A 25,879-nucleotide genomic window follows, 5' to 3' on the forward strand; every position below is an offset into this window, starting at 1 on the left:
ATCCCCATTAATCTTCTGTACTTCCCCCCTTTGCAGGAACTTCTCCATTTAGTTTCCTTGCTGCTTGGATACCCTGAGCAGGGAGACTTTCTAGTTTGCTGTACTTGTATTGTCACCCTTTCCTGATGGAGAAACCCAAAGGCAACATAATCTCTGGATTTATGGTTAATGTGCAAAGACAGAAAAGTGATGTGGGCTTGGGGAAAAAGCCTCATGTTTGTTGCACAACCAGAGCAAAGGATAGTCACTTCAGTAAGTGTCTGAATTAAAGCAAATGTGATAACACACCCCCTTTTGATATTCCGTGACAGTGCAAAACCTAAGATAGACATCAGAATGTGATTTCATGCTAAAATGTCAGACTGCACAGCAGTTCAGGAGTGCTGTGAGTCCTGTGCAGGTTTATTTGCAGTAAGCTCCAAGAGGGGCCTGGGCAGGACAGATCGCTTCAGCAGTAATGGTTTAGTAGCTGGTAATCACGCATCAGTATTTAAGAAGCATAGAGTGAACTATAACGTCTCCTAAACCATTCAAGAAGAGATCAAACATTGCTGAAGGACTGAAAATAGCCTGACTGCAGCAGACATTTTCAAGCCTTTTCTTTAAATATTCATGAATCTACCAGTTCACCTACCAGAGATTTATGGTGATAAACGTTAACTCAAAATTCACAGTAATAACAACTGAAGTGCACAATAGTACTTTGATGCATATTTGAAACATCTGCAATAGAAAGGCCTTTAACTTGCTGATAGCCATGATTAGCCCAATGAGAAATATTTGGTATAATGTCTCCACAGGATTTTAAAATACTGATAGCTAATGAAGGTTAATAGGAGATATTAAAACATAACTAAAATCCAGTGCTTAGGCTTTCACACGGGACAAAGTGCTGACCTATGTTTACTGAAATATATAACATCTGCTGTGGGGATCTTGACCTGAAACGCAGCATGAAACTGGGACGTTCTGACTTCTGCATGGTCAGGATTTTGCATACTATGAACTGAATAAAACCCACGGTTAGATGTAAACATTTGTAAGACTATTGAGCAGGTGAATGCTTGATCACCACCACATCAGAAGTGCATTTGCTGGGCACAAGCGACATCAACTAATCTTTTTGCTTCTCGGGTCTCAGAAGCTATTTCTTGATAAGGAAAATGCCCTTTGAACAATGCAGTAGGAGGTAAGACCAGCTCGAGCTTTGCTTTGTTGTTAGTTATATTTTGGAATCCTGAGTAGCTATTTGCTTATGTCTATATCCATTAGGCAGGGATTTAAAGTAAAAAGTACACCATTCATTACTGTTACTACAGCACAGACCTCTTCAGGTAGCCCTACCAAATAATGCAAACCAAGTGAACAACCAACCAACATAATTTATTGTCAACTTCTGTAAAAATGTGGAAAAAAGTCCCCGCAGTCCAAAATACTCTGGGTGGTTTTAACAACGTCGTCCACAGTGCATGAAATGCAATATTTTGGGTGTAGTAATTGTCATTATTTAAACCTCAGAAAGCTGCAGATTTATATTTGCTCTGTTTCCCTTTAAGCTGGGTAATAAATCTGTAGCTCTTCTTCTGGGCTTTTTTTTTGTGTGTGTATGTGTCTTTTTTTTTTAAGAAAGACTTCTGAGAAGATAATATCTGCCTAAACTGGTCTGGCTTTCAGCTTTTTAAAAGTCTTTTTAAAAAGCTTTTTAATTGCTGAGTTGTTCTATATAGAGCAAATTGTATCTTTAGACATACTGTAGTGTAAGTACTCAAGATAACATCACAGATATATATGCAGAAACCAGCAGTCAATTTTGACTCAGAAGATAATACACCAACTGTGTATTAAGTTTAATGTAGATTAATGTGAGTTGCTTTCCTTTGCATGTATGTACAGAGGTACAAATAATTAAGATTAATTCCACTCGATATAATGGCCTTCAATGTGCATGATGCCATAAAATTCCTCTTTAATAGATGTTAATTGGATGTATTTGCTTTGATGGTGAAGTCCTGATTAGTCTTGTTACCCTACCACCCCTTCCCCCTCCCTTTGCTCACTTTTGTGCTTATGGAAAGATTGATAATAAGGGAATCACACCTATGCAGTTTATTAGCAAAAAAAAAAAAAAAAAAGAAAAAAGAATCAATACAGGTATCTGTTTACATATATTACAGGTTCAGCTAAACAGGGGGTGCTCTGCATAGTATTTGAAGAGTAAATATGATGCATGTTTCCATTTTTTCTTCTTTTTTCCTGCAGTGTTTTTCCAGGTAATAACTCAGATTTCTTGCTGGGTTTCTGTTTTAAAAATCTGTTTTTTCTCTTGCTTTCTGCATTGAGCCTGCTGAGTTGCTCGGAGGTAACAGGAGAACCATGGTACCTTCAGCAAACTCCAGCCCCAGGACACATCAGGTATATGGCTGAACTTAGGAAATGCTTCCATACAGTGATTCCGTGTATTTCTCCTGGAAAACAGTCAGTAATTATTTTGCCATCTCTGTTCCCTGAAATACAGTAAGCCTAAACATAAGGGACAGGGGCTTCCATGTGTGCAAATCAGCGCATCTTCACTGAAACCTGAGTGAGTATTTGATTTGTGCTGAAGTTCTGGCTGTATTTTTTTAAGTAGCTCATTTTTAGCAATAATACTTTACATTTGTTATTTCCCAGGAGCCCAGCTCTTTTTATGGAATTAATGAATGATGGGTATATAAAGGAAGAAATTAAAGGTACAACTACAGCCTAAGCCAGTGTCTCAGAGCCTGGTTCCTGGCCACAACTCCGCTGCTCTCGCCTGCACACCGAGTATAAAACTGCAGGCAGGTTTTTTGAGACATCAGCCCAGCAGCATGTGGAGCTGGGACATTTTTTCCTGCTTAAAGCCATCTGAAGAACCTGAGCCCTGCCACCTGGGAGCTGTGACAAAGCCATGCCTAACCCCAGGAATTCTTCACTATGGATTTCTGCTCGAGCAATTCAGAGTTACTAACAGAAATCATCTGTACTGCTTTATCACTAATATACTGGCCCTGCGCCTTTTCTTGTATGAGTATTAACTCATCAGCTTTCTGGGTTTCCTGTTCCCCATGATCTCTATGCAGCCCATTGAAGAGGACGGGGCTCTTCCCTTCTCCACCTGCTTCTTTCCATCCGCCTGGAACTGCTGGACACTGCTGGGACACAGGCACATACAAAGAGGGGAACCCCTGTTTGAGGAGGTTTGTACTCCAGCAAACAGGTTCTCCCTCAGGGAGCTCTTGAATTAAATGTCTGTGTGGTCTGGTCTACTGCCATGAAGGCTTTGGTGGAATCTCATCCAGCTGAGGATGTGCTTCTGCCTTCCTCCTACTCTGCCACTGTGGTTAGTGAGTCAGTGCTCTGAGCAGCCAAATAGGATTCTTAAAAATGTATTGGTTATCAGTGATCAACCTGATTAAAAATTAGTGCATTGAACACTCCATGGAGGATAGGCTAGCACTGCTAGTTGCATGAATCACTGCTATTTATGTCCTTTAATTAAGAAAATTGCTGTACAATGTGGGTTTTAGAAGGTGTCTTCTGACAGATCTTCCATGTTCCCTCTGACTTTACCTCTGCATCCAAGTTTGCTGTTTGTATTATTTGGATGTCTTACTGCAGCCAGGGGAAGTTTAGACAGGGCCAATTCTTAAAACGTTTAAATCTGAGAAGCCCCATCACGATGCCCAATTACACCATTATCTGAGGATCTGATTGAATGGTCTGGGGACTGAAAGTGCAGGTATTTTATAAGATTAATAATCTATGGAACATTAATATGTAATTCTCCGTCCTCCTCCAAAAAGAAAGAAGTTTGCATGATAATTGCAATTATAAGATAGATTTTGTTTTACAAAAAAGCCATTTCTTTGTAACAATTTAAACATGTTTAGCAATTATATGTTTACTGTCAGGATAAAATGAACAATTCAGAGAAAGCTGGGTGAATATCAACAGAATTAATTAAGGAAGGTGTTTATTTTACTGGGGATTCTCCATTATCGTTTCAGAAGTAAAGCTCTGTCACTGAGTTTGCAGTTGTTTTATTCATGCTTTTAATTATAGTCCATTTCCAAACTGGAGTATATCTGCCCGAAGCAAGGCTGTTATTTCCATGCCCTTCTGCCTTTAAACCTTTCCAGCAAGGGAAAGGTTAAAACCAATGTTTGTAGATAAAGAGGTAAACATATTTACATTCAGTTTTTCACACTTTATGCATATGTCATGCAGTGAATAGTTTTAGAGGTATGTTTGTACTATCTCTCCAGCATTTTTACAGTCTGCAGGACACAAAATCTCTATAAAGTGACTTATTGAAATAGAAGCAGATTGGTAAAACCGTTTCTCTCTTATGAACTGTGAAGAATGATCCTCTAAATGAAATCAGGAAGGAACTGGACAGAATCTTGTTTAATGGTGTGACAAAATGAATCACAACTATTCCAAGCATCCATCACTGCTAAAAGGGGACCACAAATGATCTGTGAACTACTATATATTGATTACTCATGTACTACAAGTGTCGGATTTAATGTTCACACACCATGGAAAGGCGGCAGGGACAGATGGTGCCTTAACTCTTCTTTGATAGATTTTAATGGTGAAATATTGATTTCTATCTGGCCAAGGCCTGTTGTTAGGGGCCAAAGTCATTTGTTGGGCACAGCCGGACACCCAGTCTGCGAGGGGTAATCAATCATTTTTGGCAAGGCAGGTGAAATTCTGAAGAGAAGCACCTTGGGTTCCCAAACTGTATCGAGATGAGGTTGAGACCAACATTTGTGCATGCACGCCCCCTCCCCCCCTCCCCCTTAAACGCATACAAAAAGACTCCATGAAATTGTGCTTGTAAAGAATTATTAATGATAAGACATGTTTACTGAGGAGAGTCACAGCGAATCACAGCTGACATGAAATAGTCTGGGAGCCTCTGAGAGAAAATGAGCTGCTCGCTAAAAGGGACTATATTTTATTTAAACATCCGTCTAGGGCTGAAAACTCAGGTAATCTGTTGTGTTACAAGCCACTGGCTGTTCTTGCCATCCAGAGAGATAACAGTGAGGAGCTAATAGGAACACATCAATCACAATCAGGCTGCAATTCCACTGGTGTCTCCTCTTCCCAGCTCCTTTTTAAGCTCTTTAATAACGATGATAACATAGTTCTGGGCTTGTGGGAGGGTTTCTTCCCTTTGAGGGTCATATTCATAAAGCGAATGGCTTGCAAAGTCAGCATCTCACTTCTACAGAGAGTGGATTGGAGGGAAGGGTGTGCCAAGGGAAGGGGTGTGCAGGTGGGAGGGGTGGGGGGGGGTGGGGGGGCAGGAGAGGGTGGATTTCCCCTAGCAATAAATCCGTGGACACCCCTCTTTCTCCTGACAGTCTTCCCAGAAGAGGATTCCTGTTCGGAAGCAGGCAGGAAGGGGTAGCCTCTGCCCAGATGTGGGAAGCCAGTTGAGGCTGATTTTTCGTTTAGATTATCTTGCTTACCTAATGATTTTTGCTTCACTGCTCAGCTCGATTGTGTTCACTAGGATGGCAGGCTATTAAAATGTCAAGGCGCATTGAATTGTTGTTATCAAGGAAAGAGACCTTTCCAATCAACCTGTGTTCCCAGGGTTGCATAAAGATGAAGAAGGGATTGGAGGAGGAAGAAGACCTTTATAGCAGGGAAGGGGAGAGGTGCAACTGGGTATGTGTGTGTGTGTGTGTGTTTATACGCCTGTGTGTGCATGCATGCAGATGTGTGTGTGCTGCCATAGTGCAGTGCAGTAATTAAAATGCCATTTTTTATAACAGGTATTAGACATTTCTCTCATTCAAATTTACAAGGGGAGATGAAACTTCTCCTCATTGTGCTTTGCACTGTAATCCTTATAAAGAAAACACGGGGAGGAGGAAACTTGTGTGGTTGAATCACTGGCCTCGCATACTAAGGAGCTGCTGGGCTGGGCTGAAGGAGAAAAACAAAGGCAAATGCCATCTTCATGTCTGCACCTGCCTTAAGGCTTGATAAGAAAATAAGTTCACTGACCTACTGGGAAAAACACTGGAGATTGTCTGGTATCACAATATTGAACAACTGGTGACAGGATGATACAAACCCAGCCCATTTGGAGACACAAAAATCCCCTACCTCTCGTCACCACCACCACCTTGTTCATATAATTGCAGAGAAGTTTATTACACAGAGGCACATCAGATATTGCCATGGATTGATTTTTTTCATTCTTGTCTTGTAAACTACACCGTACATCATATTGGTTGGGAAAAAATATATTCTTTGGATTTACTTCTCTTTGTTTAAATCATTCCACAAATACTTTGCTTTTCCCCTGTCATGTCTCTTTCATTTTCATTTTAAAAAGATGGCTTTGGTTTTGCTTGTATACGGTTTTGCAGAATAATGACATCTATCCCGTCCACCATGTATCAAGCATCATTGATTGGCCAGAACATCATTGTCACTACTGGGTGTTCATCTTCACACTTGCTGCTGCCAGGTCCCTCTTCTACTTTCTCTCTCTGTCTCACATATGCTCCTTTCCAGAGCTGCACACTCACTCACAGCTGGCATGCCCACTTTCTCTTCTTGCCTAATATTAATTTTTCCTAGCATGCTTTTCCTCTGTGTCTCCTCCTCACATGCCCTCTCTTTCTCTCCCTCCGACCTTGTGCTGCTGTCCATGGGCACAAACTGCAGCCAAATGCTCAATGGTGCAGCAATCTCCAGCTTTGTCTGCATTGAGAAGCCAGGAGAAACAAATCTTTCCATCTTTTTCCACGTTGTCTTCACTGATTCATGAAAGTTTCTCTTACAAGATTTGATTCCCCAGCATATTCAGGCACAGGGAGGAGAGAACACTACGGGAGCCCTTGCTAGTCCTGTGCATGATGGTGGAGAAGGGATACGCAACCCTCCTTCCCCACCACCTTATTGCTCCAGTTGGTCTTAATTTTTACTCTGCCTTGCATTTCCACTCTCACATCTGTCTTGGGGCTTGTCTCTGTGGAAAAATTATTGCATACGGGGCTGGGATATGAATTAATAGCACATCCCTGCAGGGAACATTGCAGGTACAGTGAGGACTTGTGTGTACAAGGACATTACTGTGGAGTCAGACGAGATGTAAATCTCCTGCACTGTGGCACCAGCTCCCTCACGCACACTGCTGGTGTACATGGGGTCTGCATGGACCCCCCAGGCCCAGCTGGGCTCTACACACCCGCTGCCCCTATGCACTTATGGCACGTGTGCTTCTCAATCAAGAGAAACCCAGGTTCATTTGGTGGTTTGCATCATCCCATACCTGTGCTCCTGACAGGCATTGATGTATTTATTCCTGCAAGTTGCTTGAGAGGTAAGAAAGGGGTATTTTTCCTTTACAGAAGGGAGGCTGAGGTGTGAAGGCTCATGAAGTACTCAGATGCTGGACTCCAAAGTGGGTGCAGACAGTAGGAGCTGGTACCCAGTCCCTCAATACTGTACTCTGGTTATTAGTAGTAATTATTACACCAGCTTTCATTTCTCCTATTAAAGCTTTTTCTCATATCACTGCTCCTCTCAATATCTATCAGTTCCCATGTTTTTCTCACAACCAACCTATAGATTCCTCAAGCAGTTGTGTTCGGCTCCACCACCCAGATATCCAGCCCAGCCAAAGAAGTAAGGCAGCTCCACTTGCTTGCTAAATCACAGTGATATTCATTGTGGCCCAGGTGTGGGGCCGCTCATGGCACCACAAGGGTCTTCAGCCTGACTCTGCTTGCACCCATGGTGAATTGCCAGATGGGATGGGAAAAGAGACTACCAACCTTCAAGGCCAAAGCAAGCATGCAGAAGTAGATGCCTGTGACCTTTTTGCGCTGACATCCAACTTGCATAATGCTCCCTGCCTAGATCTGTATCAAAGACCAGGCCCCATGGACCTGAACCATCCCCAGGTTACTTGGCCTCAGTTGTGCTGCTTTCCTTACCTTCCTTTGCCATTCTGGGTCCCTGTATGTCTTCTGACTAGAATACTCCTTCCTGTGTTAATTTTTTGAGTATATTGCTTAGACGCGTGTTATTTCTTCCAACAGGCTACAAACTCCCTTTCAGCACCAGCACTTTTCTTCTGTAGGCTAAGCCCCAGCACTAATAAACTTGACCAGCACCATGGCGGAGCCTTTGCCAAGGCACCTTCTTGCTGCCTGCTGTATTTCAGAATTTTTTTTGAAACCTGAATTAATTTCCTTGGTTCCTCAACACATTGTCAAGGAGATCTTGTTACTTACGTACTACGGGGGGCGGGGGGGGGGGGGGGGTGTGTTCTTCTCCTGGATTTGGGCATATGAGTACTTCTGCTGAGAGGGACAAGCAGAGCAGATTATAAAAACTACTCTTTCCTTATCAATCTAAGGACTGAGGGAAAAGAAAGCCTGTAGCACTGTAATCCACAGGGTCCTGAACAGTTAGCAGGATGATAAATTAATAGCAGAAAGCTAGCCTAACTTTTCTTTCAAGGATGGCCAAAGTCAAAAGGCTCAGCAAAGCTAAAATTCAACAGCAGAATACTTCACCATAAAGAGATTACCAGCGGAAAAAGTTTCAGATCAACAGGGATATTTACAGCACGAGACGTCACTGTACTGCTTTGTGCCAAAGGTCACGATGCTCACACTGCCAGCTGGTACCAATGGTTTCTGAATACTTGTGCAATTTTAAACTGTGATCAGGCAAATGGTGGAGGTTTGTGCTTAGCACAGCGGGGTCTTGGTTTAGAGCTCTTCTGTCTAGGCACTAACATGTGGCAAAAATAAGAGCTACATAAAGGGGTGCAGAAAATGCCTTTCTCAGGAAAAGTGCAATACATATTCCTCCATGACACATATTGAAGTTTCTCTTGCTGAATTCTCCATACACTGAGCCTGCTTTGGTTAGTTATGTCAATACTGTACCTCAGCTGAACTCCAGTAGGAAATTCCTCATGCTTCAGCAGTATCTCAGAACATAAGACTTGAGTGATTTTTTTTCATAGTTTAGTCTATACCCTGATCCTAACGCCACAGTGCAGCCTCCCAGGGCTGCCTGGGGTAAAAGGCTTGTTTTCCTTTCTGAGACACAAAGTCTTCCCTGTATGTGGCAGGATAAAATGGATGGCAGCAGAGATGGGATAAATTCACAATATCTTTTGGAAGTGACACTTGTGGATTTACCCACTACCTGCCTGCCCACAGACTGTCCAATGCAGCAGCCATTTTCTGCTGCTGCTCCTCCCCCATCTCTCATCTTCAGATGAACTTCAGAGGCTTTGCAAAATGATCATCCTTCAAGAGGATCTAAGTTTCAGTGCCAAAGTCTAATTTCAGACATCTTAGACCTGTTTCTGCATCTGACCCTTTGTGTAAGAAAAATCCCCTTAGTACTGCTATTACATTTAAATGTAAATTAAGTGGGACCAAGAGATTTGGTTCCTGAACTGTGCCAAAACCCCTGCGTTAAAAAGTTGAGGGTGGTATATATATCAATCACGGCAGCATAAAACACATCAAAGGGATGTAATTGTCCCTGAAGCAGGCCTTATAATTCACAGAAAATTCAGTTGAAGTTAGCTCAGTTAAAATGAGTCTGAAGAGAAGGACACTGGAAAGTTCCTGATGCTCTCCTGTGATCTCATGCAGTAACTTTATAATTCTGATTAAAGCTTTATTTCCTTTGGCTTCAGAACTTACGTTCTTCCCTGACTGCATCTCTTACCTCCCCAGGTAACTTCCATGGGCCAGTAAAGAGTCACTGATGCCTGGGTTTGGAGAGGGTAAGCCCTTTCCAGTGTGCTTGGCATTGATGCACTCTCTCCAGCCCTTTCTCAGGGGACATCCAGAACCTTACAACTAATCCCTGGGCTGACATCTTCAAAGACATGAGGGACAGGGGAGAAACACAGGAGGCATGTTGAAATAGCTGGTTCAGCCAAACCATTTTTGAGGCAGATGTGACCCAAAGTAAGTCCTGTTCTGTCCGAGGCTAGGCAGACTCACTCCTGCAGCAGTGACAGGTTATAGGCACAGAGAGCTTCTGGATGCACCAGAGCTGTCCTTACTTGGCAGGTCCTGGCTCCTAGGCCGTAGAGGAAACTCAACATCAACCAGGGCTGAACATGTACAACAGGGTGAGGGTAAAGGTAAAGGTGAGCAGTCTCTGCTTGCAAACAGCTGGCTGCCTGGCCCCTTCTCTGGCCAGCCTTGGCTCTGTGGTTTTTCAAGGGTCCCTGCTAGTATTCCCAATCCATACCCTCTATCACCCTCAACCTGTCAAGGCAAAAATGCCCTGGGGAGCTTCTCAGGCTTAATCCAAGCAATTATAGCTCTGGGATCCTGAAGGCAAATGCTGGAAGCAAGGCTGAGCCACAGCTAAGCCGTGTCACCACAGATTTATTTGTAGCAAAATAGCTGTGTGAAGAGCAGGAGCAGAGGGCATGGCTGGTGTTTGCAATAGAGCACCTTGAAGAAACTAAACTAGTGCTCAATGCGGAATAATTGGTGTAGCAGGAGGCTGTGCCCATGCTAATAGTTTTTACTGAGATGAAGCTTATTAACATGTGCACTGGTGCATCAGTATTGCCTCTGGGACACAAACTCAGCATGGTTCTCTGCCACGCTGCATGGAGGTTTTACCTTCCCCTGACCTTGCTCAGGCTCCTTTGTCCTGTTATTCTGCACTCTGAGTTAACCTCTTGTCTGCTTAGGCTTATAGCCTACATTTTAAATCCAGGCCAAACTTTCAAGGTTCTCCTGCCCTAAGGGTTTTAGTTGTGCTAAAAGTATTTTGTGTCCCATTGTTATGATGCTTTTGGTTTGTGGAAACTTTATTGTACGCTGCACACTTCAAATAATCAACCTATATCTAAACTGAAATCTTAAGCTATTACAAGTGATCAAAAAACCTCACTCTGTTCTTGCCCTGATGTTATGCTTTGGGGTAAGAGGTATGCATGAGTTCACAGACTGAATCCCTGTTTGAGACAGATAAAATAAAAATTTAATCTTGCTTGTAGTTTCCAGACTATTCACCTATTGGGGGAGTAGAAATTTAACTGTTGGGGACCAATATGAAATAGAACAGGAGAGAAAATGTGGTCTCTGCATCTGATCTCTGCTGTGAATTGCAAGGCAAACCAGACTTCTGCCTTTTGAGTTACTTCTGCTAGCACAGTTTAAGCAGAGTACGTGTTTGCCAGGGTGTTGCCTCTCATCACTGATTGTTAAGACCATAACAAAGTCCCAGTAAGGTATGCGACAAGCGTAAGTTATTGCTTGCAGAGCTCAACCCTAAACTATCAGATCCCCCAAAGACATTGACCTTTTGAACATGTATTACACAGAGAGATTCCGGGGGGGGGGGGAAATAAAGTTGATGTGCCAAGATGCTAGGCTACTACCCAAATTTGGCTACAGTGTCACATATAGGTTGTTTATAAGCACACCCGCACTATGTGCAAAACAGCACTCCACCTTGATGCATAAAGCACTTTACTTACATAGTTAAGGTTATTAGCCATCCAGCACTTCCTCCCTCCTTACAGACAGTTCAACCAGGGCAAGAACAAGCTCTAGCAAACATCAACAGCTAGGTTTTGGCAGTGCTTTGCTGACAGTGCCAACCACCCTGATCTGCAAGTTTTGTCTTGAAATGCCCTCTGCTTAGCTGTAGTTAGAGGTTGTCTCAGCCCAAGGGCTCTTTTCAATGTTCTGCACTAAAACTGAATACCCCCTAATTAAGTAGGTGCATTTTGGCCCTAGACAGACTCGTAGTTAGCCAGTTCCCACTCACTTTTGCACTGTTGAGATTATCTCAGTGCAACCCTGTAAAGTTTCCATGGACAGAGTCACTGTACTGAGAACTAGTGGATTTTGCTAGTTCATTTCTTTTCTGGAATCCAGGTGTTTTGCACTGAATGAAGCACATCTCTGACATATGTGGTTCAGATCAGGCTATCATCCTACACAATGTAAATCAATGAGATGAAATGTAGCCATTGACAGCACTTACAATTTTGCCCATTACTATGAAATCCTCTTTCTTTAAATGGAAGCTGCTTTTATGAATCCATTAAGGCACAGCTGACAAAACCTTCAATACTATTGCCTAAATACTGCAAAACATAAGAGTTATGAAAGATACATGTTGTGCATATTTAAAAGGATTAGAATGAGCACTTTGTTGAATTGCTTTAGCACATTTGTCCCTTTTTCAGGATGCTTGGATATTTTCTTCTTCCCATGAGTCAAATAAACACTTGTCTGTGGACTTACCAAATCTCTTTGCCTTTCCATGTGCTGACAGTGCAAAATATCTGCTTCTACAGCTGTGTTAAAAAAAAAAATCCATGCAGTGTAATTATTCTTTATGCTAATACAATAGAGTAGTAAATGTTCTTACATTTCTTGTAGGACTAATTACATTTCAGTAATGTGAATGATCCCTGGAGCTGCTAATGTTAAATATTTTTGGAGTGGTAGCAAGGGAGTTTGTTATTTGTACATACTAGAGAAGTGTGTATTTTTGAAACAGAAGAGCACAGCTCTAAGGCACTAATGCTCCTTCTGACATGACTGTACTAAGTCAAGGTAGATGCAACATGGGGAACCCATTAGCCAGAAGATTTGTTGCTTCCCGTCTGGTACATCAAGTCCTCACATTCAGAACCCAGCTTCTGCAGCGGCTGAAATAAGTTTCACTTCAGACATCAATTACAAGCAGCTCATTATGAGCTGCTGAATAAATTGTAAATTTTATAGATTATGTACATCTAAAACAATGCAGGGGATTCAAAACCCACATCTTTCTAAATTAGCTAAAGAAATGTTTTACTATAGTATGTAGATAAGCAAATAAAACCAAAAAGGAGTTAAAGTGAGCAAACAGGTGTCGTGGTTTAAACCCAGTCAGGTAATTCGTTCGCTCACTTCCCCCCCTTTTCTTTCCCTCCCCCTGCTCTCGGAGGGACGGAGAGGAGAATTGAAAAGAATGCAACTCCCATGGGTTGAGATAAGAACAGTTTAGTAACTAAGGTATAACACAGATCACTACTGCTACCACCAATGATAATAATGATAAAGGAAATAACAAGGGAAGAGAATACATCATCTCACCACCAGCCGACCGATAACTCGCCCCCCCAGCCCGACCAAGCTCTGACCGATACCTCCTCCAACCCTGCAGTAGCCCTTCCGGCTAACTCCCAGTTACATCCTGGGCATGACGTGCTGTGGTCTGGAATACTTCTTTGGTCAGTTTGGGTCAGGTGTCCTGTCTCTGCTTCCTCCCGGCTTCCCCTCCTCCCTGGCAGAGCATGAGGCTCACAAAGTCCTTGGCCAAACCAAAACATCGCTTGTTATCAGCTCTGTTCCCGAGCTGAAAGTCAAAACATTGCACTGCACCAGCTACCAAGAAGGGGAAAAATGACTGCTACTGCTGAACCCAGGACAACAGGTAAAGCATCCATTCCTTGTATTCTGTAACAGTCAGGAAAAGGCAGCTTTGCCTGGCTATTGACTTCTGAAAAATATTTTGGTTTCAGATGATTTGCTGATGTGGGGATGGTCATGGCATTCATTGGTTGAAGCTGCCACTGAAGATCTAGCCTTGCTGCTGTAGCTACCTGATCATGTATGCTGGTGTGCTGGTGGTTAGATGAGGCTTGTCTTCACCCTCTCCTCTGCATGATAGCAATGATTACAGTACTCTACAACTCAAGCTGCTGCGAAGACTGCTATGTTTAATATGTTTAAGCGTTGTTCACTAAATGTGTCAGTCAACCTTTCTACTCCAGGGCTGGTTTTGCATGTTCTTGAATAAATTTTGTGCCAGTCATAGCTTCAGTTTTCGTAGACCATCTGGAGGAGCTGGGAATGAAAGCTTTATAGTGGCTCCATGAAGCTGGATGAAACTCAGCAACTGAAGGCTTACTGCCAGGTGTGTCCTCTTTCTACCCAGTGTTTTAGCTTGAACAGGGCTTGAGATTTCTTGCTGCTTTTCTGACCAGGCTGCTGGAATCTTGGACAGATAGAAGACACATGTGAAGTTACTCTGATGCATATGTGATATACCAGCCCTGCTGCATGGGTGCTAAGCAGATAGTCTGGAGGAGTGCATTAAGTCTGACATGAACAAACCAGCAAATATAGGCTTTTTCAGGATCCAAAAGAAAAAGAAAAAAAATTTTTTTTTTTTTTTTTTGTGGTTTAGGTTGGATTTACAAAATCAGTCTGTATAGTTACAAGGTCAAATGACATGCTGTTATGGAAGGACATCCATGCATATGCAAAAGCTGTGACCTGGTGAAAAAAATGACTGCTGTATTACAACAAAATAATTAAATTAAAGCCATGATCATCCCAGCAAAAAAGCTTTTTTTCTCATTTTCCTTAAGCTTCTAGTTGTGATCCTGGGGGAAGATTCCCATTCCCATTTGGGTAGATCAATCTGGTTTCCCTAGCCCCATTTGTGAGCAGCAGCTGGTGTAGCCAGCTTGAGCTGTTTTTTCTGAGTTGGACCTCCACTGGAGCTGGGATGCTGAAAAACAGGTAGTTTGAGTTGGGTTAGGAACAGCAGTATAATAAAGCCTGCTGCTGCAGGAAGATAGTGAAGGATTGAAATCAGAGTGAGGTCCATGCAGGAAGGGCCACTGAAGGAGCTGGGTTTAACAGAAGTAAGCTAAGGGAGCTGTGGAAAGGGAAGTCCTTTGCAGGAAAAGAGAGACTGAAAAGGAAGAAAAAGGAAAAAAAAAAAAAAAGACTAAAACAAAAGGAGGAACAGAGGTGAAATTTGAAGAGAGAAAGTACAGGAGGAAAATTTTGAAGAAATTAGTTGCTGCTAGAAGGAAATGAGCATTTGGGGCAAACTCAGAATTCAGAATACCTGCCTTCCATCTATTCCTTTTCTCCACTATAATTTTTTTACCTTTAATGTGTTCATTGAAGATGCTTGAGAGAAGGATAAAGCCCTGTCTTCAGTAAGTTTGTGCTGGTCATGGCATCTCATTGAAATCTCTCTGATCTGCAAGCAAACCAGCTCTTTAGGTTTTGAGTTTCCCAGTGCAACACCAGATTGGAACTGTAGCCATTCAAACCACATACCATTACAAACTCTTTATCTTGCTTGTGGAAAAAGAACAAAAAGTCCTATCCAGAAACGAAACCTGGAAACCTGGGATGGAATTACTCTGTCATAGTCAGCAAGCCCTTCCCCGTAAGGGTTAATGCTTCTGATGTGGAAACAAGGAATAAATGATTGAAAAAACTTCCCAGTTGAGTGTTTGCCTATTTTCATGAGACAGAGTGTACCTCTCCAGAATATTTGCTAAATGACCACTCAACAGTCCACAACCAGGACATGTGAAGGCACAAGGGCCATGGCAAAGAGAATCAGCAAGTGTCTCTGCAGTCCTGTGCAGAATCAGTCTGTAACGTTAGGAAATGAAATACAGATATTTGCTCAGGCTTTGTTTAAGCCAAAGAAGCTGCAAAATAGGTTTTGGAGCTGTGCTCAAGACCTCTCTTACAGAAGCTGCCAATGCATGCCTGGGATGGTATATTTTTCCAGTCTCCACACCCCCTTTTCTCCTTGTGTTCTCTCTCTCCTCTTTAAATTCTTCTTCCTAATAGGAAGGGATCTGAGCCAAAAGTTCCCTAATTCTGGAAACTGCTTGGGTCTGAGGTTTTGGCTTAATTTACCTTTACCTGATGATGTGAGTGAACTACAACCCTGTTGACTTCTGTAGTGTTACCCAAGGCTAAATCAGAATATACCCAATCCACAAAGGAACCATTGTACAACATGTTGGCATTTGATCATGCTGGAGAATGAAAGCCATATTTGAGTCAGGCCTACAAGTGCCTCATTACTGCACTGTAAAGAACTGGATATTACAGTAATGGACAAGGGTTTGAGTGCTACGAACGGCTTCACATTCACTTTATTGATTTGCAATGTGCACAGCGATGGTCTGCTGTAATAAATACAAATGCCATAGTGTAGAAATGTCAGAACAACTTATTAAAAATGTGTCTCTTCCTTGCTTGTGCAGTACAGCATGTACATCTGCACAGCTGCAGAATTGTGGTGAGGTGGGGATGAAGCTGTGGCTCAAAAGTCAGTGTTGCTAGAATATAAATTCAGCATATAAACAGAACCTGTACTGGCCAGCCCTTTCCTTTTGCTTTGCAATTCTGTGTAACAGACAAGGCTTCTCCTGTTCCTCTGAACATATTTCACAACATAGAAGCAAATATATTTTCTCACACTTCAGGAGGGTTGGGTTGGTACAAGGTCTCAGCCCACATACCACAGGTAATTCTCTGCCCACTTTCCACAACTTAGACAAGCAGAGTGTGCCACTGGAGCCAACATTTCTCTTAACAGTACTATTGTTTTATCTAAACATGGAAAACCTTCAGCCTTTAGCAGAGCTGTAGTACAGCCAAGAGAATTGTGGCATATAACAAGTGTGCTCTCGCTGAGTGCACCTAAAGTAACTGTGTGTACCATTATGTACATGCGTATCTACCTCTCAGGATATGCATATATAGATTAATACTCTTTGACTATGTCGTGGTTTAAACCCTAGCCAGACAGCTTGTTCACTCACTCCCAGTGAGTGGTGCCGGGCTGAGAGCAACCGAGGCCCCCCCCCCCCGGGGCTCTCCCCTTTCCCGCTCCCGTGAGGGACGGGGAGGAGGATCGAACAAGTGCAACTCCTACGGGTTGAGACAAGAACAATCCAGCAACCAATGTACAACACAAATCACCACCGCTACCACCAACGACAACAATGATAAGGGAAAATAACAAAAGGGAAGAGAATACAGTAACACTCGCCAAGAAACAAGTCTGACCCAGCAGCCCGTGTCCTTCCGGGTAACTCCCAGTTACCCCCCACCCCGGGCATGACGTGCTGTGGTATGGAATACCTCTTTGGCTAGCCTGGGTCAGGTGTCCTGTCTCTGCTTCCTCACAGCTTCCCCTCCTCCCTGGCAGAGCATGAGCCTCACAACGTCCTTGGTCAGGGTAAACATCACTTAGCAACAACCGAACACATCGGTTTCACCAACACTGTTCCCAGGCTGGAAGTCAAAACACAGCACTGCACCAGCTAACACAAAGGAGAAACATGACTGCTACTGCTGAACCCAGGACAGACCAGATGAACAGTTTGAATGACATCTGCTTGGTCTCTTGACCTATTAAAGGGTAAGAAACAACTTTCTTAAGAAAATGTCCTGTGTCCATCTGTATGTCTGTTGAGGTATGGCTTCCCAATCCATTCTTCTCTGTGACAAACTGAATTGGTCTCCATCTCCTGGCTGGCCTTTTTAACTTCATCCACTGGCTGAAAGTTGCTTGCTAGGGTTTCCCCACATGTCCTGATTTAGGTCATTATGTAAAAAGATCTTGCAGTCCACATCTACCATCCACATCTACTACCTGTAGGTCTGAAGCCTCTCATCCCACCTGCCCAAAACGCTAACTAGTGCAGGGAACAGAATGAAACAGTGCAGATTTCTTTGCTATATCGGAGAAATGATAGGGTATTCATTGTAACAAAAGTAAATACAAGTTTATGAAGGAGTGTGGAGTGTGATGGGAGCTATGGAAAGGCTGGGAAGAGAAGTGGATGGAAATCTCTTGCTGGAAAGTCCAAGTCTGTTTCCACAATCATGAATATAAATATTGCCTATACTGCAAGAATGTACACTTAAACAGTCATATAGATATTTCCATTATATTCATCAGCCTTAGTACTTTGCAGATGACAACTGATTTAAACCCCATAATACATTATTTAAAGAAGAACTACTGTGCTCATCATGCAGACTGAGAAATTGAAAGGTTAGGTGACTTAGCCCAAATACAGGGCTTGTGGAGAAAGTGAATCCATAAGCTCTGGTTCCATGTGACTATTCTTTGTCCTTGTATTTATAGAAAAATCCTTTTGAGTTTAGTAACAGAAGAGACTATGGAATTTCACAGAAGTCTGTAGATATAACTACAGAAACAAGACTGCTTATTTTTCAGTGTTGTTCTCTTTGCTCTTTATGTAGTCCTATGGATTTAGAGATTTCCTTTAATGTTCTGCTGTGGATGCCATAGGAAATGGATGCCATAGGAAATGGGAGAGTCTTGAACAAGATAAAAATGGTGCAGTGCTTTGCTCCCCAAAGTCCCCATTTGGTAGGCATGTCAGGAGAGGGGAGGAGAGCCTGCTGTTAACCTCATCTGATAGATAGTCCCTGAGGCACCACTGCCATCTGGTGAAAGCTAGAGCAGCCCATGGGGATGTGTTAGGGAGCCATAACTGACAGCCTTACCAGTGCGCTAAACTCAGCAGAAAGTGAGCACAGTCTGGCCCACATAATTTTATTGAGTATTTCTTTGGCATTTTTCTTTTTAAGTCTGTTTTAGATTTCTACAGCAAATCTATAATTCTTTATGCAGTCTTTGTGCACTCATAAAATATCACAGCTATTAAAACTCTGAGGACTATCTTATAAGGAAATTATGATGATGTCCACTCAGACTCGGGAAAGTTTTTGTAGATGTGTCAATTTTGGGGGTGACAAAAGTGTGTCTTAGCAAGTGGTCTAAGTAGTGGGTCTAAGCAAACCCACTTTCTGAAACGTGAGAAGGGCGTGTCCTGATTGTGATGTGTAAATGATATAAAATGAGGGGTAGTCAGTAGTGATTGTTTCTGCAACATCAAACACACTTCATGGACAGATTTGTCAAAAAAGAAAGAAAAATGCTTAATTATGTGAGCAGCTATTGTCTGTTCATTCCTTGGGCTTTGGAAAATAACCTGGTTCTTATCAAGGATGCTCAAAACTTGTCTTGGCCAGAGTGACTATATGTCCTTGGAGGATGAGGGGAAGGGAGCTGCTGGCATGAGCAAGCTGCTATGGGTATATATGCATCGTGTGGAGCCAATTTGAAGAGGTAGAAATTACTCCAAGAACCAGTGGGTGTTTTTCTGTTACTGACCTGATATCATACATGGAAGAGAGGAAGCCAACAGGCATGGTGTCTCCTGGGGGTTGATCCAATTCAACCTGTAGGCTGAAATGAGTAGAAAGCTGCTGACTTAAATAGACCTTGGCTCAAGCACTAACCTTCCATTATCAGAGTTCAGTGTAAGTAAGTGATGCAAGGGTGAAGAAAATCTCTCCAGCAGAACTGTACTCTTAGTTCAAATGTCATAGCTGGTGATGGACATACACTAACATTTGCTTTCTGCTTCCACTCTTACTTCTAGAATCAAAGATATTTATATGAGTTTATATACCTTGGAAATTTATTATTGAAGTGTTTATGGTGTTGTGGGTTTTTTTACTTTAAATCTCAGATTCATATTTATAAATATTATCAATTAGCATTTCAGCAAGGAAAGATTGCATTACAATCAATATTACATATTATATCCTGGGGTCTGTTGTGAGCATATAGTATTAAGACGTATAACTTATTAATCATCTCTGTAGGGGCCCAAAGTCTAGTGAGGATCAGGTCAAGTTTTGGTCAACTTTGGTCAAGCTTTTAACGACTCTGTGGCTGTTAGGTTAATGTCACTGCAGTGTAAACCCATTAACGTCAATCAAGTTAAACAGCCAACTTTTTAAGTAGCAAATGCAGGGACTTAACAACTAGCCAATAGGCTTTTCATCACAACAAAAACAAAGGAAAAATGAGATTTCTATTTTGGATAATCAATTTTGCAACCTGAACAACATACTGGGTAAAGTACTGGAAGCTATGGGAAGCCAGTTCGTTATACTTCCAGCCAGAACCTAGCTAGAGGCCTGAATAAAGCATGTCATTATGATTAATTATGGGTAATGAGTGTTTTATGAACCTAAGAAAGAAAAGCATTTATTTTTCTGGTATTAATATGGTAGTGTCTTGTTTTGTTTTAAAGCTGGGAATGCAAAGCCAAATGGATGATGAAACCCCTTTATTAGCTCTTTTGTTTTGCTTTAGACTGTTGCTAGACTTATGGGGCCAAATCCCCATCGCACAGTGGCTCTGTCAGTGCTAGAGACAAAGGTTCTCCAGGAGCTCTGGAATTTTGTATTTTTTCCTTTTGTTCTGTTCAGTTCCTTTTCAGTAGCAGAAACCCCACAGACCTGTCTATGATACTGTTCAACAAGCACAAGAAGAGGCAGGACTAGACTGTCCCAGGAAAGGTCTGCTGCTGGGAGTTTCTTAGCTCTGGGACTGACTCAAAGTCTGCTGGAACCCCGGGAACATTTCTCTTAATTTTTTCAAGCCCTCATATCAGACCATTGGGGGCTTATCTAAAAACCTGGAGCTCAGGATGATGAAAACCTAAAAGCAGCTATGACTGAGGGCCAGGGCTGTGATAGAGGCCCTGATAAAAGGATTCTGCCTAGAATTGACACCTTGTGGCAATGTTGCCCAGCACTATCAATCTGGAGAGCACCTCCTGGTGCAAACTCGGAGATTATCCATTTCTCTGGGATCTCCATGCTTTCCAGACTGGGATCTGTGTTAAGTCAGCAATGTGCATACTGTTGGTTTTATCTGCAGAGGTATTCTTGCAGAGGGGCAGCGTAAGAGTGGATGTAAAGACCCGTTGCTTCACCCCTGTGTTTTAGGGAGCTGGGTGGGTACACCAGGGCAGGTTAAGAGCTTTTGGTGCTATTGGGCTGTAAGTAATAAAGAGGGGTTAAAAAAACAAAGGGGTGAAAGTCGGGAAAAAAGAGAAAAACAAACAAGAAAAGGGATCAGATTGCGAGACCCCTGGTCTCTGGCTGTTCTGCAAAGCACCAGGAGGTGGTGCAAAGGCCCTTCCCAGCCTTCGGACAGGAAACAAATTTAATTCTTTCAGAGATTGCTCTCCAACTTGTACTACCCAGGAAAAATATTAGAGGTTTAATACTCCCCAGCATACTTCTGGTAACTCTGGTATTTTGATATGTATTTACGGCTGACAGTATTAACTGAAAGGAAGAAAATGCAGGGGAACTGCGAACTGCTACTATCTTGCTGCAATAATGGTAATAAAACAAAGGTTATGACCAAATGACTTCTCAAGTATTATATTTACAGGACAAACAATTCTTGCTGTGCAGAATACATACAAAAATGTGATCAGATTTTAGATTCTTTGTGGGTTTTTTCCCCCCACTTTGTACTATTGATTTCTTCTTTACTTTGAAAGCTTTTTCATAAAATAATACAAAAAAAAATAAATTAGAAGAGTAAAAATAAATAGATTTTCATAAAACATTGTTTCCATGTGTAGCAATTAAAAACAAAATAAAATTTATGCAATGAAAGTGTGTTGTCAGTTATCTCTTACTCAAAACAGAAACTGCTAAATGTTTTCCTTCTTACTGAAATACTGTGTATTAGTATCGAGTAGTTTGCAAATATATGGCACTTGGTGGTAATTCAACAAAACAACTAATTTATCTTTGTGACAAAACTGTGTAAAACATGTCTTGATTGCTGAATTACTCAAAAGATTAGCAAAATAAATATGTAAGTTTCAGGTAAACTGAAGTTTTAATTCAATTTTTACAATCTCAGTGTATGATTATAAAGCTGCCACATGAAAACTAGTTTTGCACTGTAAGGAAAAAAAAGTATGAGTTCATCTAAGGCAGAAATGTAAAAAATATTCTCAAAATTCCTCAAAAAAAATGAGGAGTTTATTACTTCTCATATTATGGAAGCTCTGGTTTTTAAAGAAAAACAAGTGTATAAAAAAGCAGTATTCATTTCAGCTTCTCGATTGGCAATGATTAGTAATGCCTACTGTGGGACAGTTTAGACTTCCAGTATACAAAAAGCAGTATATTTCAGCATACTCTTTATGGAACAAAATTAAATATATTCTTTCTAGAATTTATTTTTTAACACCATTAACTTTTTTCCTATCCTGGCTAACAAATATATTTTTGTGCAAATTTTACATCTGTTCCAGGTACAGTAGCTTGCATTGTTTTTATGAACGCAGACTTCTTCAGGCGATATGTACCTATGTTGTAAAAAGTGTATCTCCATTCAACATATTATTAAACACTCTTTTTTTTTTTTTTGGGGGGGGGGGGGGGAAATTAAGTTTGACAAAGGTTGAAAGAAAATTGTTTTTTTTTTAAAAATTCTTTTTATCCCTACCTTAATAATAACATAGAGACATATTAATTTTTCATTTTACTTTGGAGTTGAGTGTCACCTTGGAAGTGAGCAGTTAGGGAGGAATAATGGCGAAATGCTGCAAATGTGAATATCTACAGGATCATACAAAAGGCTCAATAATATATTATTCTAAATTTCAGGTTAAAAAAAACTTTTAGAAGGTTAGATCTGAATCTCTGTTGCTTTAAGTCAGTGTAATTTCACTGTCGGTGGAGATACATTGGCTTTTATCAGCTAAGAATCTGTGCTATTTTAAATGTTATTTTAAGTGCATGTGCTTTTCTAGAAACCTTTAAAAGTTCAGCTTTGCTTATTCAAGAAAATTAATATTTTGAACTATGATTTCAGGTATTAAAAAGCCATTTCAGAATATAGCCAGGTTTTCTGTTCTTGCTATTTTTTTTCCCTTATTATCTTTAGAGACTGTCATTTTTCAAGCATGCTAATGCAGCAAAATTTTATACCATCATTAAGGATCATGGTTTAATGGATTTCATCTGACTACTCAAGCAAACATTTGTTTAGTGACAGTCTTAAACACAATATTTGACTGTAAATATCAGAAATGCTGTTTGAAAGTTTATGAGTAAAAACTGTTGCCTTTAAGAGAACCCAGAAAGGAATGAAAATAGAAGTTTTAAATTAACTTTCTTTGTGGTGCTATGAGAAAGCAACTTGGCTCTTGGGAGTTTTTCAAGATTCTTATATGATAGTAAAAAAAATTATAATTAAGTTTGGGAAAAACATGCATAGGGTATAGATATAGCTCAAACATCATGGATGCAGGTGTATCTATCACCCTTAAGCAATCATTTTCTTTGACAGCTCTTGATAGCAACAATTGAATGTACAATATTCTAACATCACAATGACTTTATCTGGATCTTCCTGTTGTTAAGCTAATAGGAAGTGTCCTATTTTATTCCCTTTCTTCTGATCTATTTACTTTTGTTTAGCTTGTAAAAAAAAAATAATGTAGAGAAACTGCATTCTGCACTTCTTTATAAGAATTGCTGAAAATCTGTCACAGCCACCAAAGAAAGCTAAAGAAAACCAGAAACAGACTATTATTTATAGCTAGCAAGATACAGTATGGCACCATATGGTAAAATTTATCAAGTTCTTTCCTTTCTCATGCAGGGCGAACAGGGGCTGTAGACAGTTCCCTCTTGCAGTCCTTGCATTGCCAGCCACTCATTCATTTTCTCTGTGGGCTAAATCCTGCTTGATTAACTGCTTTACACCCAAAAAACTTACTTCTGAGGGCATGGTGAGCTGGATTTGGTGCTTTGTGTTTATTCCTTCTGTCTGCAAATGCAGTTTTGCTTGGGATGCTTTTTGCATTTCAAACAACTAAAACAAGAGGATGGATAAATTAATACCTGACTTAGCTCTTTACATCTGATACTGAAATGTAACAGTCGTCTTCCAAAGGTTTAAGTTTGCAGGGTGACACTTACCAGGTGTAAGGTGCTGTAAGGTTAAGAAGCATCAAACCTATAATAAGAGTCTGACTTCCTCTTCATTTTGTCTCCTTTTGTGTTACATACTAGGGCAAGTAAGGTCTGCCAATCACTATCATTTCTTTTTTTTGTTCTGTAAAGACTAGGTCGTCACAGCAACAGGCCCGTGACAGGCTGGTATCCATTTAGAGCTCCAGGGGGGTCCTAATAGGATTGAACCAAAAGATCAAGTGAATAGCTTCCTATTTTAGATTTGTAATAACTCTGAACTGCTTGCATATACATGGGCCTTACAGTGTTATGAGGAGACTTTTTACCAGAGAAAAGAGCTGTCTGTTTCTGAGAGCGCTGTACTTTCAGAAAGATGCCCTTTAGCTTTTTCCATCCTTGAAAAAAGGAAGAAAAAACAAACCAAAACAAAAAATTAAGCCCACTTCTCTTTCTCCTGCACATACAAAATTGGAAGGTGTCATTTCCTTTCATTAATTCATTTTACCAGATCAAAGAAAATAGTCTGTTTATAGAGAACAAAGAAGCCCCTTTTTGGTATTCTGTTGAAGTCGCTATCAGATTCAGAAGTTTACTCATCTTTCTGAAATCTGGCAAGGCTGCATGCTGCCTAGATTACAGCCAAATAGCTCATGCAAAACAGGCAAGTAAATTCCATGCAAAACAAATTCTAACAGAGAAAGAATTAGAAGGGGGCATTTTGTTGATTTGGGAGACTCTCAAAAGGCTAGGGCTCTCATTCAGCTTGCAGAGGGGGCTCTTTGGTAAACCCACAACACTCAGCATGCAGAGGAAGAACCACTGTGGGGCAAGAAACCTGTATTTTGCTAAAGTTATTTTCACTGGTTACAAAATTAATTAGGAAAGAGGCGTTGCTTCATACATTTCATTCCCAGACAGATTCTTGTGACTCTTGTTTATCAGGAACAGTGCTTCATGTTTAACTTCTTGTAGGGTAAGATCCAAGGAGTTAACATGTCAAGATCTAGCTCCAGAAATTAGAAAACGTATTTTTAAAAGGCTAAATTCTTTTAGCTAGGTTGCTTTTCTAAAGTAGGGCTTCTAAAGTGTCTCATTCAGAGAGGGATAGCAGGTGAGACTCTCGTATGAGCTGCATGTCAAAAAGTTTTGGTGTCTTCTGTCAAGGCAGAGAGCTAACTCCAACCCAGGTTATGAAGGCAATTGTGTGGAAGATTCCTAATGCTGTTTTCCAGGATGCCCTGCTCTAAGGTGTGTGCTTTGACATCTCAACTTTGACAACACTATGCCAAGTTATGACACCTGAAGCCTTTTCTGGAAAGGCTGTCTTTTGAGTACTATTCTTGTGTTCAGTTTTTGCTACTTAGATGATAACCAGTGCCAGCTAGTACAACCTGTCTGAGCCCATCTCTGCAGCATCTTTGAATCTCTCTTTCAGCAAGCAGAATTTTTAGTTTTTGCTTTCTTCGGCCTTCCTTAGAAAATATTTTGATTTTAAGCACAGTATGCCTTCATCATCTTAAAACCAATATTAGACTCTTTTAGGAGGGTCTTCCATTTTCAAATAAGCTACAGTTTCTATACTAAAGGTGCAGGATTCATACACATCAAGAAATACTCACAAGGACTGTGCCTGGATAAGTAAATTCTTGTATTTTCCATGTAGAATCCTGGCACACACATGCTTTCCTGGCACTTTTATCAGTACAAATTTTGAAAAGGATTTTGCATAGATTAGGGTCCCAAAGGCACTCAGTTAATTAGAATTAGGGGCATCCCTCTGTGAGAAAGGATTAGGCAGGTAAAAGACTAGGACTGTGATCCATCAACCCATAGGGACAATGGTGAAACTGCAGTTCATTGGTTTGGACCCTGTGTGCAGAGTCGACATACATGACAATGAGCACCAAGATGAAGGGAGCATTGGAGGAGGGACTATATAGCAAAAGCCAAGGGCCTCTGTAATGGGTGTTGAATGGACCTTTAAGGCACATTTGCCCTAAAACCAACTATCTTAAACTTTTCTTTTAAATTCAGCCAAATCAAAAGATAGGCATGCCAGACAGATTTTTCTAAAGGTCTTTACAAGGGTTTGTGTTAGTTTTCACTCATATTTCCTAGTGAATACAGTGTAACATGGTCTGAAAATTGGAGCAGCTTTTGAATTTATCTACATTTTTTATTACGAATTTTAGTTTTCTTTTGTTGGC

The sequence above is a fragment of the Pezoporus occidentalis genome, unplaced genomic scaffold (genome assembly GCF_034315485.1).
Source record: "Pezoporus occidentalis ecotype Australia unplaced genomic scaffold, CSIRO_AGI_Poc_V1 ctg12, whole genome shotgun sequence".
In the NCBI taxonomy this organism is placed as follows: Eukaryota; Metazoa; Chordata; class Aves; order Psittaciformes; family Psittacidae; genus Pezoporus; species Pezoporus occidentalis.